Source organism: Eptatretus burgeri, chromosome 15, assembly GCF_056783735.1.
Source record: "Eptatretus burgeri isolate ZD-2024b chromosome 15, Ebu_testis_v1, whole genome shotgun sequence".
NCBI lineage: Eukaryota > Metazoa > Chordata > Myxini > Myxiniformes > Myxinidae > Eptatretus > Eptatretus burgeri.
In genome coordinates, this window is record NC_140975.1 from 34,926,039 (window position 1) to 34,941,972 (window position 15,934).

Below are 15,934 nucleotides of genomic sequence, written 5' to 3' on the forward strand. Positions count from 1 at the left end.
AAGGGTGATGTTTTATTCCACAAGACTGCATCAGCAGCTCCAAGGCATCCCCGATGGAAGTTCCTCATTTAGCCAAAGTGATTCTCCTACATTTGCTTCCATTTCCTACATGAAAATCAATGTCGAATGGGGGACACGTCCAAAAAAAAAAAACAACCGAGATGCTAATTATTTAAAGCAACACATGGCCTGGAGGAAATTGTCCATGGCATATTACCCTGCCAATGTCCCTCACACATGCCTAATTTATAGCATGAGCTGATTTATTAAAATCACAATGTCTTGCACTTTGCTTGTGTTCACATGTTTCGGTAAGAGCTTCAGAAAAATATTTTTTAAATACACCTGGTTTTCATTATCCTGTAAATGTACCTTTTTCATGTGCAAGACATGAAGGTTTTTTTTCCAAGACTGCAAGACTTTTTCATGTGTAACACATCCATCCAATAGGACCATACTCTGCGCAGAGCGTCGGTGCTCCTGAAGCAGTCTTCTGGGCTATTGGGCCAATCCTGGACGGGTCGCCACTCCGACGATGCAAGATACTCAAATGGCTCAATCATCCCATCAAGCTGGTACTCATTTTGCGACCTCAGAAGGATGACAGGCTGAGTCAACCCCACCTGGTAATTTATAATTGGGCTGAGCAAATGCAATTAGATATTGTAATTTAGAAATGTTCTTATTATAGAAATGTGATGATAATTTTTATATTAATTATTTTATAAATTAGATTGAACTACCTTCTGTGCACAGTGTTGAAGAACGTGGAATCACCATTTGAAATGATTGAAAGTCTTTGATGCACTGTGATAAAATTGTGAATGAGGGATTCGAAATGATAAAATTGTTTTTTTAAGCTTTTCAAAACTCATGATCGAGATTATTTTTTGTTGCACATGTAAAATATATTTGTACATCCGAAATTGGAATACGGTACTGAAGTTTGGAACCTTCATTTCTTTTTTAAAATATAGATTTCATTGAAAGGATTCAAAATGCTTCCTCCACATTCATCAAATTATTACTTTAAATTTACAGTCTTTTCAGAATGACATATATTATGAGATTTATCTCTGGTATGTAAAATTGTCAATAATTGCGTCAATTTTCCGATTAAAATTTTTTTTCATTCACAACTTTTCAGGAAATTTGTGGTCAAACCATAAAATTATTTACTAAAGATTCTAATCTTAACATCTGTAAGTATTTCTTTTCAAATTGTGTGATAAGCCTGTGGAATGAAATGCCCAGTGAAATACTTGCACAATGTTCTTTAACACGTTTTAAGAATAGTATTGAACAATTCAATTAGTGTAACTATTTAAAGGAGTTGGGTATTTCAAGTCGATCGATCAAACTAACCCACCCTTATGTCATATTTCAAATCGACTTCTACTCATACAAAATATATGATTTTTACTAAGCTTTGATGCCTTAAAGACTTGAAAGATTATTTTTTATTTGTTACAAAATGCTTTTTCACACTAATTCTTGTTGATTCCATCTGCTATCACTCTGTCTTTGGTTGGTAGGATATTATATAACAAGGATGCTTTTGTATGCAAAAGGAGTTAGGTCGCTTGATTTTAGATGTATGGAGAGGCCTTATGATTTTTCATATAATCCATTCATTTAATTACTTTGTATGTTAAATACTAATTCGTTGATCTTGTCGACAATGTCTGATCTCCGTTCTTACAACGTTGAGGATTATGAAAGAAACCGGTCAGAACCATGCGTGCAAGGGGTGGTCATTTGTCAAGAGAGAGAGAGTGGTTTTCTACAAATGAAATTGCGATATTGTTTGGTTATGTCACATTTCTTTATCTTTTTTGTTTGGCAAATAAAGATTTAAATATTTCTTAGCAGGAAAGAATGGAATTAAGAAGGCAGGAATTGAGAGAATAGCTTGCATTCACAGTTGTTCGATTACGTCCTCAGAGTCATTGGGTAATTAAAAGATGTTGCCATAATCAGAATGCATTTCTCAGCCTCTTGGGCCATTAGATTAGTTTTTTGGTCTTGCAGTAAATATGGAGTTAATGACTCGTCTTGCGTGAGGTCACACTTTGGTGCTTTGGACACGATGGCATAATTGGAGAGATTGAATCATCCCCACTAGGAGACCCTTCCAATGATTCCTGCTTCCCAAACCACTTATCTCTTGTTTACAGGACACGATCTCTTACACGTTCAAAGCAATAGAGGCTGCTAATAAGCACTTCATGCAAAACCAAAAGCTTTAAAGTTCCGTTTCTATAGCACAGTCATCTGTTATTGGGGTGACATTATTCATGGCTGTGGTAAAGATGAGTGTTCAGTCACTTTTCATCTTTCTCTTTTAAATATACTATATTAAATTAGCTCATTGATTGCAAGGTGCCATTGATATACTGCATGCGTTTGTTCGGTCAAAACTGTGGAGCGTGGGGTTTATGGGTCGATGAGGACCCGCTGATGCGGGTGTGTGATTAATATACTTTCTGCTAAGGAAGCAAAGTCACAATGCTGACTCAGCACTCTTTAATCTCCAACAGGAAGGTCACTCGGATTTCCTTTGTGATCTTCCAAAAGTGTTTGCTTTAATTATGTAACATTTATCTTTTCTCTCCCCCCCCCCCACCTCTTCCCCACCACACTCTTGCAATTAATTTGTAATGCTGGATAACAAGGAAAAACATGAATGCGATAACAGATGATTAGCTAGCTGCTAAAGTTTGAATAATATTTTTGAATAACTCGAGACTAGCAATTATAATATTTGAACCAATAATGTGCATTGCATCATTTACTTTGGAAAGCTGAAATGTAAATAGAGTATTGCTGCATTGCATTTCAATTTAAAACTTGCTACCGAGAATGCCAAATGCTTAGCGTGCATGTTAAAAGAGATATAAGCCATTGACAAGTATTACATCCAAGGCCCCCCTGCCATTCCTTACATGTTGTTGAAGAGTATCTGCATGCTTATAGTCAATAGATTTATGTTATATCGCTATTCGAGCTCACCAAAAGCATCTAGATAAGTATGAGACATGAATAGGAATGCATCAGTAGTTTTTATTCAATTAACATGGTGAGGGACAATGCTGAAGGTCTTCAACATTAATTATATTGTGACAGAATTACAACCAACCCCCATCCTCTTTCCTGCTCTCCTCTCCTCCTCCTCCTCTCCTCCTTACTCCTCCTCACCCACCCACCCATGACCACCTACCCTTTCCTCATAAGACAGTGCAGTTTTGAGACTTGTAAGTACATTATTTTTGCAAACATTAGTTAATCAATCTCTAAAGGTGTAAGTTAATTATCAGATGTTCAGCAGGAGATAGAAAAAAAACTGTACAGGTTTTTTTTTTTTCTTTCTTCCAAGGTCCCTTCATAATAATCTGAAGGGAGTCTGTTTATACAAAATATATACATATATATATATATATATATATATATATATATATACATACATACATACATACATACATACATACATCAGGACCATACTCCATGAAGAGCGTTAGTGCTGCCTAAAGGCCCGGTCACACCTTGACGTTTTAGCCAGCGATGGCAACGTATTAAAATGTATGTAAAACGCTGGCTGACGTTGAACTTTTGATGTTTTTTTTAAAGATTCGGACGTATTCATAACGAGTTGGTCGTATGCATAACATATTAGTAATGGACACAGAACGTTTCGTTGTGTTATAGATAACTTATACCAACGAATGCTGAACCTGTTGTCGGCCTACACAACCTATGCCCAACGATAGTCTAACTTCGGCATAGCGCGTTGCACGCATCGCCGACGATGTCGTGACGTAGCCTATTAAAAGGCTGACGCACAACGATTCGAATCATAACTGCCGTAGAAATGGAAGTGCCAACATCGCGGTCACACCATGGCGATCTTGCCAGCGTATGCCGACCTAAGAAAAATCTGTCTAAAACGTTGGGGGCACGTCAAATACGGTATGAGTAAGTTTGGTATACGTGAGTAGAACGCTAAAGTACGCTATCATACGTCGTAGTAAGTAGAGTACGTCAAGAAATTTTAAACATGTTCAAAATTTTACGACGTACTTGGCGTATGACACACGTTCCGCATGCGATGGGGATAAGTTGTACACACGATATGTGGACGCTTACACACGTCCACAAAGGCTACTTATAAGCTACTCATAAGTCGAAACACGTCGCGGTAATGTCTTTTTTACGCGAAACTTATTTCTAACTTATGTTTGACATGCTTTGAACCAATTCTTTACGTAGTCCCAACACACATCGACGTATGTAGACGTATTCCAATGACGTCTTCCGGTCGACAAAAAAAATAAATGAACGTGTTTCTAGCTTACAACTGCCATATAAAGACGTGTTCCCAGCGGTTTTTGGAATTGGTATATAAAAATGCTGCTCATAAAAGGGGAACCCAACAGTGTTTTCGAGTTCCTTTTTGAGTCGATGTCCATGTCAGCAGTAACAGTATCAGTATCAGTATTAGTATTAGTATTAGTATTAGTAGTAGTTTGTTCATGTTGGCAGTAGTAGGTGAGTGTGAGGGGGAGGGTGTGGGTTATGTTGGATCGTCCTTGCGTCCGCGTGTCCACGGGTAGGTTCATAGGCTGCCACTCAACGATTTAAATGGCTGCATCTCCACTATTGAAAGTAGACGCTTGCGCTCAACAATTGGATTTTTTTTACACTCAACGACTTTTAAACGGTACCACTCAACTATTTTCATTGTTTACAATGAACGATTTAAATTGCTGTCACTCGCCTTTGATTTTTGACGCTGGGGTTTTGAAATTTGAAGCGTTTCTTCTGAACGTGTTAAAACGCTCAAACTCGACTATTTTAAATAGACGCTGCCGATGGACAATTGGAATCATAGCCAAGCTAGACATCGAAGTGTGAACATCCTCGTCATGCCGAAGAAAAGTTTGAAGAATGCTGCAAATAAGTGTCCTGGCCGTGGCCGTGGACGCTGACGCAAGGACGATCCATTATACCAACGTCTTTCAGCCTATGAGTAACTTAAAAGTAACGTCTGTCGATGTGTGGCAACGATCGCGTAATGTGCCAACAACACGTTAATCATAGGTTAGAAATAAGTTTCGGGTACGCTAAACATTACCTCGGCGTGTCTCAACTTATGATTAACTTACAAGTAGCATGTGTTGACGTCTGTCAACGATCGCAGACCGTGCATACAACTTGTGGCCAGCGTAGCGGAACGTGTGAGTCATACGCCGGCATACGTCGTGAAATTTCAAGCATGAAAAAAATTTTAGGACAACCAAAAAGTACAACGTTTAAAGCCAACGTACAACGACGTATGGCAGTGTTTTTCAGCGTGCTCTCAATGTTATCAAAACTTACCCATAACGTATTCAACGTGTGCCAGCGTTTTAGAAAAAAAATTCAAAAATCGGCATACGTTGGCTAAAACGTCAAGGTGTGACCAGGCCTTAAGCAGTCTCCCTGGCTATTGGGCACAATCCTGGATGGGTCACCACTCCAACACAGGATACCAGCAAGCCAGCACTCATTTTTGCCAACCTCAGAAGGATGACAGGGAGAGTCAACCCCACCTGGTATTAATTCAACAGCCAAGGGGGATTTGAACTCAGGATCCTAGGATCCCAAGCCCACCACCTGAACCATTAAGCCAATACATGCACAATGATTGCTGCAATAAAGTTGTTTGTCTTCACTGTATTTTTTTTATAAATTCTGAGACTCAAGCAAGGAAGCAGCATATAGCATTTCAGTCTTTCATATAACTCAGGTAGGGCTTGCATCACTGACCCTTGAGACTCAGAGGAGATGCTCCAGCCATTAGAGTATTTCAGATCTTTGTAATTAACCTTCCCTAATCACTGATGCATGTGTCAACATGGATACCTCCCTCCCAAAAACTTGTGGCCTGAGGTATAGAGCTAATGCAATACTGACCCACCTCATAACATTCATCTCCTATGCCACCAAAAGTTGCTAACACCACAGAAAGTCCCTCAAATGAGGTAACTTGTAATGAGAATTCCACAGCACCACATTCATATTGACGTCTTTCCCACCACAAGCTTCCTCAAAGCAAAAAAAGACAGAATAAGTAAAAACCATGATTCGTCTAACATTACAAGCCTTCAAATGCCCTAACCTCATATCAACCCACTCTTACTTTGACAGCTGGAGTGAAATGAAGCACTGGTATTTTGACACATGGATAACTAACAATCTTTCACACCATTGTAAAATCGTATGGTCGCTTCCTGGATGGTTGACAGATTCAGATGATTGACAGCTCATAAATTAAAAGAAGGTGTTGGATTGAATATAGGAATTGTAATGGACATTCAAAGGTTATGTTGGATACTCCACATTATCGTCATGAAATAAAAAGCTGTGTCATATTTATCTGTTCCAAAGCAAGGCTAAAAAATGAATGAAAGTAAATGAGCCTCTTCCCATCTACCCATGCTGTGCCATTGACCTTTCTTGATTGTAAGAAAAAGGGAAGCCAGTGGATTCAATTTTCCCCAAAGCCTGTTCTTTAAGAGGATGGAGCATGCATGCTTGGATATTCGATGATGACATGAAAGAGGGGACAAATTAGACATGCTTATGCACATGATGGTTAAATAGCAGTTTAGCATGTGCTGACGCACCTATATGTCACACCATCCTTCATCTTTAAAATTTATCTGCTGCATTGAAGCATTTCACAATCACAATAGAATGCATTGTTCGAAAAATGTGGATTTTCAGATTTCGTAAAATGGCACCATGCAGGTTGGGGAAAACAGCTAGAAGAGGCTGTGTTCACACAGCCGTGAAGTGGGATGAGCCGTGGAGGAACAACTATGCGCAGCAGGCACAAGCCTTAAATACATAGCCTGTGCTTCAACACACACGTTCTTGGGTCTTTGAGTTCACCGAGTGACCTAGCTGTTCTGGTGCAGGCACCCTGGAACACACCCACTCCCACCATCCTCCCCCCCCCCACTCCCACCTCCTTCATATTCGCCTATTTTTTGTCCTCCAAGTCCCAGATACAACGCACATTTTGTGACACCATTGTGTGATGTTGTGTTGAAATTCTTGCCACGACTGATCAGCGATCATACATAATCCTCTCCATTCCTGCCACTCTATGCTTAACAATCAAATGATCAAGGTCCTCATTCTGTTCACATCCTCATCAGCCACATTTAATTTTTGTTATTCATTGAATCCACATGTTCTTAATTCTGAAAGAACTCTCAACAATACAACTTTGGAAACGCCACTAGATTTTAAAATACTACATAAGTACCCCTGGTTTGAAGATACAATTGAATGTACTCCACTGTACTCATCTCTGTAAAGTAGTAAGTCTGCTTTGACAGACAATATAAATAATTGACCTTATCAACAAGTAGTTGATAAAAGTACATGTTACTGCTACCTACATTAGTCCCATTGTGGTACTTAGCAAAAAATATGTAGACTTATTCTGTCGGGATGGCCCAGACACTCCATTGGCTCAATCCAATATAATCCTCAAAAAAATACCCCAAGAAAAAACTTATAAACCTATAAATTGTCGACTAGTCATCTGCGGAGAATTGCCCATCCAATGACACTCAATAATCTTTGGGACATCATCGTTGAACAAGAAAAACAGCGTTTCTCAATATTGTTACTATTCTTTTCAGACAGCTTAACTAAAAATTGTTTCAAGTTACAAACTTGATTTAAACACCAATCCACTGCGTTTTATCGTGGGAAGGTGCAAAATGATCGAAATTTATACCTTGAAAGAATTCCACGAAAAGTATGCAAAACTGCATTCCTTTATAAAGGAATAGGAAGGGTTCAGAGTTGTGGGCAGGACTATGATTGTCAATTAGCCTGACGGGGGTGGAGCCACGAGACACATTTGCCCGATGGCCAATCAGATGTACATGGCTGTGGTTAACAGTGGAATATTATCAGCCGTCAGTGCAAGTCAGTCACTGGGCCAATTAACAGCAACAACAACACATGTTTCTATAAAGCACAGACTATTTTGAATGTTAGATAGTCTATAAAGTATGTACAGTACCAATACAATCTGAGCACATCCATAAAGTTTGTACTACAACATTTGTAAATCAGTAGTATAACATGTTATATATTTATCATGGAGTACGGTAATACTCCATATAGATGATAGAAGGATGATACAGGAAAAAAAAGGCTGCCTATTCAAATGTTTACACAATGATACACTCATAAACCACAAAAGAGCGAAGTCATAAGCATTCAAAAGCCATAACTTTTATTCTCAAGCGTTCTTCTTTTATTCTCCCCTTACCTCTGAACTACCAAGACTTTAAAAGATGCCAAAATATTTTGCTAAAATACCACAATAGCAGATCGCTAAATTGCCAATTTGTACTTCTTCTCATTGTTGCCCTCTCAAAACAATGTATAACTGTAGCCTGACCTACCTCACCAACTGCTGAAGCCATGGTAGCGATTCCAACGCGAGGAATTTACTCTGTATCTGGACTAGTGCACGCAACCCAAAGTTTAAAAATAAATAAAACATTAATCGTCTGAATATGAAAAGAAATTGAAAGTAAATGTGGACTCAGCCAAACTTGCCAAGGATTGTGAGGGGGGGAAATTGACGCCGGACAGAACCGTTCCAAAAGCGATACATATCCAAACCATCACCAAAATCAACTGAAACAAGTATTAAAACAATTTAATCAGACAGATAGATTTAATCCATAGCAAAATAACAAAATATATAAAACATTGAAAATAAATGCAATGCTCATAACCCGTGAAAGTGTCGTTGCCATGAGCTCGAGGTCATGTTCACAGCACCATTTTCGTTAGCATCACTTCGCTAACTCACTTCACAGATCAAGGTGGTTTTGAATTCCTCCAAAATTGAAAAAGCCAAATAAATGTTAAAATGACATTTTTGTGTGGCATTAAACTGCTCCAATGTGTAACGAGAGGATTGTGGAAAGATGTTTCACAGTTATTATAATATGTTGATGAACAGGAATGGTGTAGTTTTCCTCTGAAATATCACTGCAGCATCTCAGCTTCTGGTTTGGCGTTCATCACATGAACCCTGTTGGAAAATCGATCTCTTTGTTGGTCACAAATTGGTTTATACCATTTTTTACATAGGGAGGATCTAACGAGTGTGTTTATATTAACGGCCACCATGAATCACACCTCGTCAGTTCGGCTGAGGGAAGTTTGACCCAAGTCTTTCATGAACCAGCTGATGCCAGTGATAACTAGACAGCTTAGAGGTGATTGTGCGATGGGATGTCCAGTTTAATGTCCATCCGAGGGAGGGCACACTCATTGATTAATAACCCACCTGTGAAACACCAGGATGGCAGTTTATAGCTGGGTCGGGATTCGAACCCAGGCTAGGCAGGTTAGAGGCAGAGGACATCCAGTTTAACGGTCATCTGAGGGACGGCACACACAATAATGAATCACCCTGCCTTCGGCAGACATGCATAATCTCTCAGCTGCTCTCTATGCAAACAATTTGAGTGTTACTAAACATAAAGCTGGTTATATTTCAACACTTTCATTTGCATCATTTTGATACGTACTCAAAAAAAACGACAGGAAATTCATGTTTTCAATTTTGACCAAATAACAGAAATTGTGAAATAAACAAGCGGACTTGATCTTGGTCAGCTTCCTTAAAACACCCCAAGTTCTTCATGCTCCCAAACAAACAATATTTGTTCTCGAACATTATTGACCATTTTTACAGCCATTTTTCCCTGCTGTGCAGGGGTTTGGCTTTTTCTTGAGGCAATGTTTTATGGCCGGATGACCTTCCTGACGCCAACCCTGGTCGCCTCTTACGACACACAGGGATATGGTACACCTATTCTAACCGGGGCATACACCGGGACCAGTACACTGGCACTCATTTCGCCGACCTCGGAAGGATGACAGGCTGAGTCAACCCCCTGGTGTTAATTCAGCAGCCAACGGGGCTTGAACTCAGGACACTGGGATCCCAAGCCGCCACCCTAACCACGAAGCCAACACCAGGCTTTTCTCGAACGTTATTGAAAAAAGGAAAGTGCTATAATTACAATGATGAAGTTTACTATTGAAAACTATCGCATAGAAGGTGAACAAGCTTAAATGAGCTAAGATCCTCGTCCTCTTAATGATGACGTAATAAAAACGAATATGACGTCATTGTGATGTATCAGGTTTGCAATAAATTACCTGTGCCAATGCCGGCTTGATTTCCGCAAACAAGATTCAAACAGCTTGCCTAGTTTCGGAGATAATGGTATAGGCGATTTCCATTAGCAGCGATATTATGACGTCAACTTTTTTTCTTGGAATAATTTCCAAAATCGGAGATGGTTACTGCCTGCGCGTGGGCTTTCTGCATATACATGGCAAGTTTCACTAAGATCCGATGAAAACTCTGGGTTGTGAAACAAAAAATGTCAAAAAATAGGAATGACGTCATAAAAATTGATATGACGTCATAGTGATGTATCGTATGTGCGGTAATTCATTTCTGCTAATGCCCTGTTCGATTCCCGCAAACAGAATTCAAAAAGCTTGCCGAGTTTCGGAGATAATTTTTAGGCGATTTCCATTTGCGGAGATATTTTGACATCATAACTTTTTTTCTTGGAGGAATTTTCAAAATCGGAGATGGCTACTGTCTGCGCAGGGTATTTTTACATATATACGCCAAGTTTCAGGAAGTTTCGATGAAAACTGTAGGCTGTGAAACAAAAAAAGTCCACAAGAAGAAGATGAAGAACAACAAGGTGAGTAAGACTTAGAGATCCTCTACGAGGACCTAAAAAAACGCGATCGTTTTTCGTTCTAAATTACATGCAAACGCATAACGGAAATCGTGTTCACCCAGCTTCGAGTGCCAACCAAGATGGCGTCCGGCAGCTACACCCAGCTCTGTGTTGTGAATGTCAATGAGCATTCTATTTCTTTTCAGTTCAGTGTTGGTAATCCACATAGTGGACTGAGACAAAAGCCAGGATTGAGAGGGGGGAGGGGTAAAATGTACCATAAACCGAATTAAATAACACAGATGGAGTTAGTCCATACAAAAATAATAAAATATGTGAAACATTAAGCATTTTATTACTGACAAAAAAGTTGCAGAAACAAGAAGAAAAGAAACATTTCAAGAAAAATGTATAAACATATCGGGATGAAATCTCAAAATTAACAACCAAACAAGGAAGGAATGACACCGCATTACGATGCCACAACACGACACAGCAATCCTCTTACGGATTAACATCACGACATATTTTGATGTTGTTCCATCACAAAATCCCACAACAAAAATATAATATCAAAAGATGTCACAATGCTAAACCAGAAGAGGATTGTTGTGTTGTATTGCAGCATCACAATGTGGTGTCATTCTTCATTGTCGTTCTTCTTCTTCATTCTTCTTCTTCATCCATCACAATCCCACAACAAAAGTAAAATGTCAAAAGATGCCCTGATCGTAATCCATCAAATTGTGGTGTCGTGTTGTGTAATCGTAATGTGATGTCATTCCTATCTTGTTTGGTTGTCATTTTTTGAGATTTCATCCCTCTATGTTTTTACATTTTTCTTAAAATGTTTCATATGTGTGTATGTATATATATATATATATATATATATATATATATATATATATATATATATATATATATATATATATATATATATATATATATATGTTTGTATGTATGTATGTGTATACACCGCACCCCTTACCTCTACCATTGATTCAAGTCCTGACTACAATGTCATTTTTTACCACCTAAACTTGTAGAAATGGCCTAGTGTGGTGCAACAAGGGAACATTTAGACAGAAAACAGAGGAATAAAACATCAAACAGAGGCACACAGGAATGAGGGATTTTTGTACACACACAATAGGGTGTGTCTGATGTTTTAAACTACACGAATTTGCGACGTATATCAAAATGACATATAATTACTTCTCCGCTTATGCTAAACATTAAATATGAAAAATAACTGCACTATATTAACCATTTAGTAGCCTCAAGAGATAATTTCCACAACAACATGTTTGTGAAGTACAATGTGCTGTCTTTTGATTAAACCCATCAGAGAAGAGATGGGTATGCACGCCTAATTTTTAATAACTAGCAGGCAAAACAAAAGGAGTTTTCAATACGTGTGAGGCTTATGGTTAATACCTACCTACATTAATAATTGTAGTCCTTCAGCAATCCATCGTGGTAGTTTAAATCTCGTTCAGGTGTCCACACGTTTCTTTGCAGAATTTTCATAAAACAGTTGCTGCTAATGTTGCTCCAGGAAATTCAGAACAACTTGAAGAAGTTACAATTCACACCTTTTGCTTTTCATCAACGTCTGCAGTACTTGATGTTTTCGAGGTCACGGTGTGGAACTTGGAGTGGAAGGGTGGATGGGTTGAAGTACACGATAGTCATAATATAAGATTTGTATCAACTAAATGCAGTCCCACCACAGAAATGACAAATAAAGTTATATTATATGTTTTATACAATGATGCTCGTGTAAAGACCAAGCAATCCCTGCAAGCTAAAAAATAAATAAATAAATAAATATAACAAAGGCACTGTTTGGCCAAGGGGATGTCATCATGGATACAATCTGAAGGAAATCAATGCAGAACACTAATTATTTGTGAAATGCATCTTCAGCATGAAATGCATTGGACTTACTGCTTTGTTATGATATGCCGAAGACAAAAATGATATATTATACAATACATGTGATCGTGAATGACATATTGAAACGCAAGACCAGGAAGGAACCCAAAGAAGTAAAGAGCAAAGATGGAGTCATCAGGCGGAATTCATTGATTGATCATATGTTGTTGTTCTTCTTTCGGCTGCTCCCGTTAAGGGTCGCCACAGCGGATCATCCGTTATGATCCGCATACTGATTTGGCACAGGTTTTATGACGGATGCCCTTTCTGACGCAACCCTGGTCATCTCTTACGACACAGGGATAAGGATTGGGTTTCGCCATGATTCCGGGCTGCCCTACACCCTCACATATCGCAGCCCAGCACAGAGCGCCCGTCATCAAGCGATCCTCCAACCCAAGCCTCCGAGTAGCCGGATTACAGGCGCACGACACTACGCCCGGTTATTGATTGATCATATGTGATTGATCAAATGTGATTCTCATGATTAGTCGGAATTATTTGTGCAGTGAAGTTCACGCAATAATTTACCACATTAGGTATTGTTATGGTAAGACCAACCGCTGTGAGTGTGGGAGGTTAGTGGTTCAAACCTTGGTTGAGTCATACCAAACACTAAAAATAGTATGTGCTGCTCCCTTGCTTTACGTTCAGCATTTAAAAGAACAAGAGCATGGACAAACCCCATATGTTGGAATCCATAAGGAGGAGGAAATTCCTTCTTTTGAAATTCCCTGCCGAGTATTGTGAGAATGGCGGTGCCATTGTCGTGATGTCGCTGGTACCCAGAGTACTCTGGGAAGTGATGGCACTTTCCCCAAGTACAGTGGCTGTGTTTTGTCTCATCTATCAGGTGTGTGTGTGTGTGTGTGTGTGTGTGTGTGTGTGTGTGTGTGTGTGTGTGTGTGTGTGTGTGTGTGTGTGTGTGTGTGTGTGTGTGTGTCACCTCCACCACAAGTCTTAGGTCCTGTATTTTAAAAACAAAAAGCGTCAGACAGCAAGCTGTACTTTAAAGCTGGGAGATAAAGCTTGCTTTGTTGTCCAGCTTACAAATCCCACCGCTTTCACAGTATCATGACTGTCAAACATGCAAATGGATTATAATTAGAGAAAACGAAATTATACACTTGGTCAGGGTTGGGAGGAGTCAAATAATTATTACACATGCTTTGAAGGAATAAGGGAGAGGGAGGGATACATTGATGAAATAAAAAAAAATTAAAAACAGAAGAAGAGGAAGAAATGTTGGAAAGAAGAATGTTCAGTGTGGAAGTGGCCAGAAAAAAAAAGAGAAATGTGATTGGAATGAGATAAGAGCAAGGAGAGAGAAGAGATATTTATGAAGCGCACAAAAAGGCAAGGTGCGTGCGTGTGTGCGTCCGTGCCAGTTCAAAATTCCCCCATGTTCGCGTACATGTTAAACAGATGGCACTTGGATAACTCGGATGTTATGTTGAGTGATGAAATGCGTTTACAACACAGACGTTAAGGGCCAAATGACCCACTGTTCATGCGCTTGTATTTTTTTTTTTCTCATCCCCTGATGCATTGGTGCAATCAAGTATAACCCCCACGCTTATCTAAAACTGGTGTCCATATTCAAAACATACATTCCCTTTTTGTGTCATTTTTGGTGTTCATTATCAATGTGCTTTCAGTGTATCAGTCTCTCTATGATTGTCACTTCTTCCTGCCCATGATAAATCATCTTCCTCAAAATGTAAGTTTGATAGCACAACGCCCTGCAGCTGGAGATACCATGCATTGAGCATTGAACTGGAAGGAGGATGAACCTGCCTTTGGTGGAATTGATTGTGCTATCTCCATGTGTGGATTTAACACCCAAATAACTGCAGATTTTCATCAGAAGGATTTATAGGTCTTTGAAACTGCCAAGTGATTAATTTTTTTTCTTGTACCCCACTAAGAGCCAGAAAGGTCAACTGGTAACGTTTGCTGGAGCCCGTAAAGAGCTTCCAAGTATGTACACAATGACTACATTCACTTTTCATACCTTCCCTCCATCGATTTGTGCTGGCCATTTTTCTGTGATGCACCAGGTCTCTCCTGCTTGAACTTTCTGCTGAGAAGCTGTCCACCTCGGGGTGGGGGCTGGTGGGGGAGAGTGGAGGGGGTGTCAAACCTTCAATCTGTCTGACAGCACAAGAGCAAGCACAGCTGTCAAAACTGTGAGACCAATTAGTATGGACTGAACACTCTCCCTGTAACTCGACCTGAAACACGACTGCAATGAAGCCACTGTGAAAGACGAAAGATGGAAGAAGCAGGCAATCTTTGGCTCCAACACAAATCGTTTCATGAGGTTTCCCGATCATTTTAGGTTCGTGATACGATCATATCCCACCATATTTCAACGAAAATGAGATAGTTATGAAAAGGGATCATTAATTTACGATGAGTGTTCATTTTGAAAGGGAATTTTTGGGGGGAATATTTGACAGCTGCAAATCTTGTTGACATTGACACGCAACTATGAATGCTGACACTGCTTGAGGATATCGTAGTCATTTCATTGAAACCAATATGAACCACAATCCCTTTCAGCACTCCCTCTCACCAACTCCGATTCTACTACTTCTTTGAAGGCCACAATTATTCCCACCTCCTTAAGAGGTCAGCCGGTGAACGTTTGTGGCCCATGATTCTTTTTTTTTTTTGGCCAGGCTTGCCGTTCAACTCAAGATAGCAAGAATTTGCAATTTTTTCATGGTGTTGGCGATCACTCACCTCCTCCTCACGAAAGACTGTGGGATATTTAGCTACCTGCAACTAACTAGTGCTGACAGATTAGTCCCCTGGCTTAATATCCTTCCAATGGATGACGCACATTGATGCCTCACCAGGATGAAAGTTTATAGCTGGGCTGACATTCAAAACCAGGCTCGATAGCTCAGAGGCGAGTTTACCTCGAGGCTATCCTGCCAGCACCCCCCCCCCCCCCCCGTGAATGACCAATGCTGGCAGATGGCTCCTCCGGATTTACGTCCTGATTGATGCTGCAGACATTGATGTATCGTCCTGCATGTGAAGCACCAGGGTGACAGTATATAGCTGGCTGAGATTCTAACCAAGGCTAGACAGCTCAGAGGTGAGTGCCTTTAACCTCTAAGATATCCTGTCAACCCTATTACTAAGTCAGAACGAATTACACTGATTTGTCAAATCTGTTTCGACATTCATGC

General features: G+C 39.7%; 1 long non-coding RNA gene across 6 annotated transcripts in view; it reads right to left on the bottom strand.

Annotated features, from left to right (window-relative positions):
* Positions 1 to 15,934, bottom strand: part of LOC147011909 (uncharacterized) — a 172,120-nt gene that overhangs the window by 152,118 nt on the left and 4,068 nt on the right. For all 6 annotated transcript variants that reach the window (XR_015051784.1, XR_015051783.1, XR_015051786.1 and 3 more), the window contains exons 2-4: positions 14,746 to 14,843; positions 12,235 to 12,445; positions 9,371 to 9,464 (exon numbers count right to left, since the gene is read on the bottom strand). This is a non-coding gene — a long non-coding RNA (uncharacterized LOC147011909). The remainder of the gene's footprint in view (positions 1 to 9,370; positions 9,465 to 12,234; positions 12,446 to 14,745; positions 14,844 to 15,934) is intronic.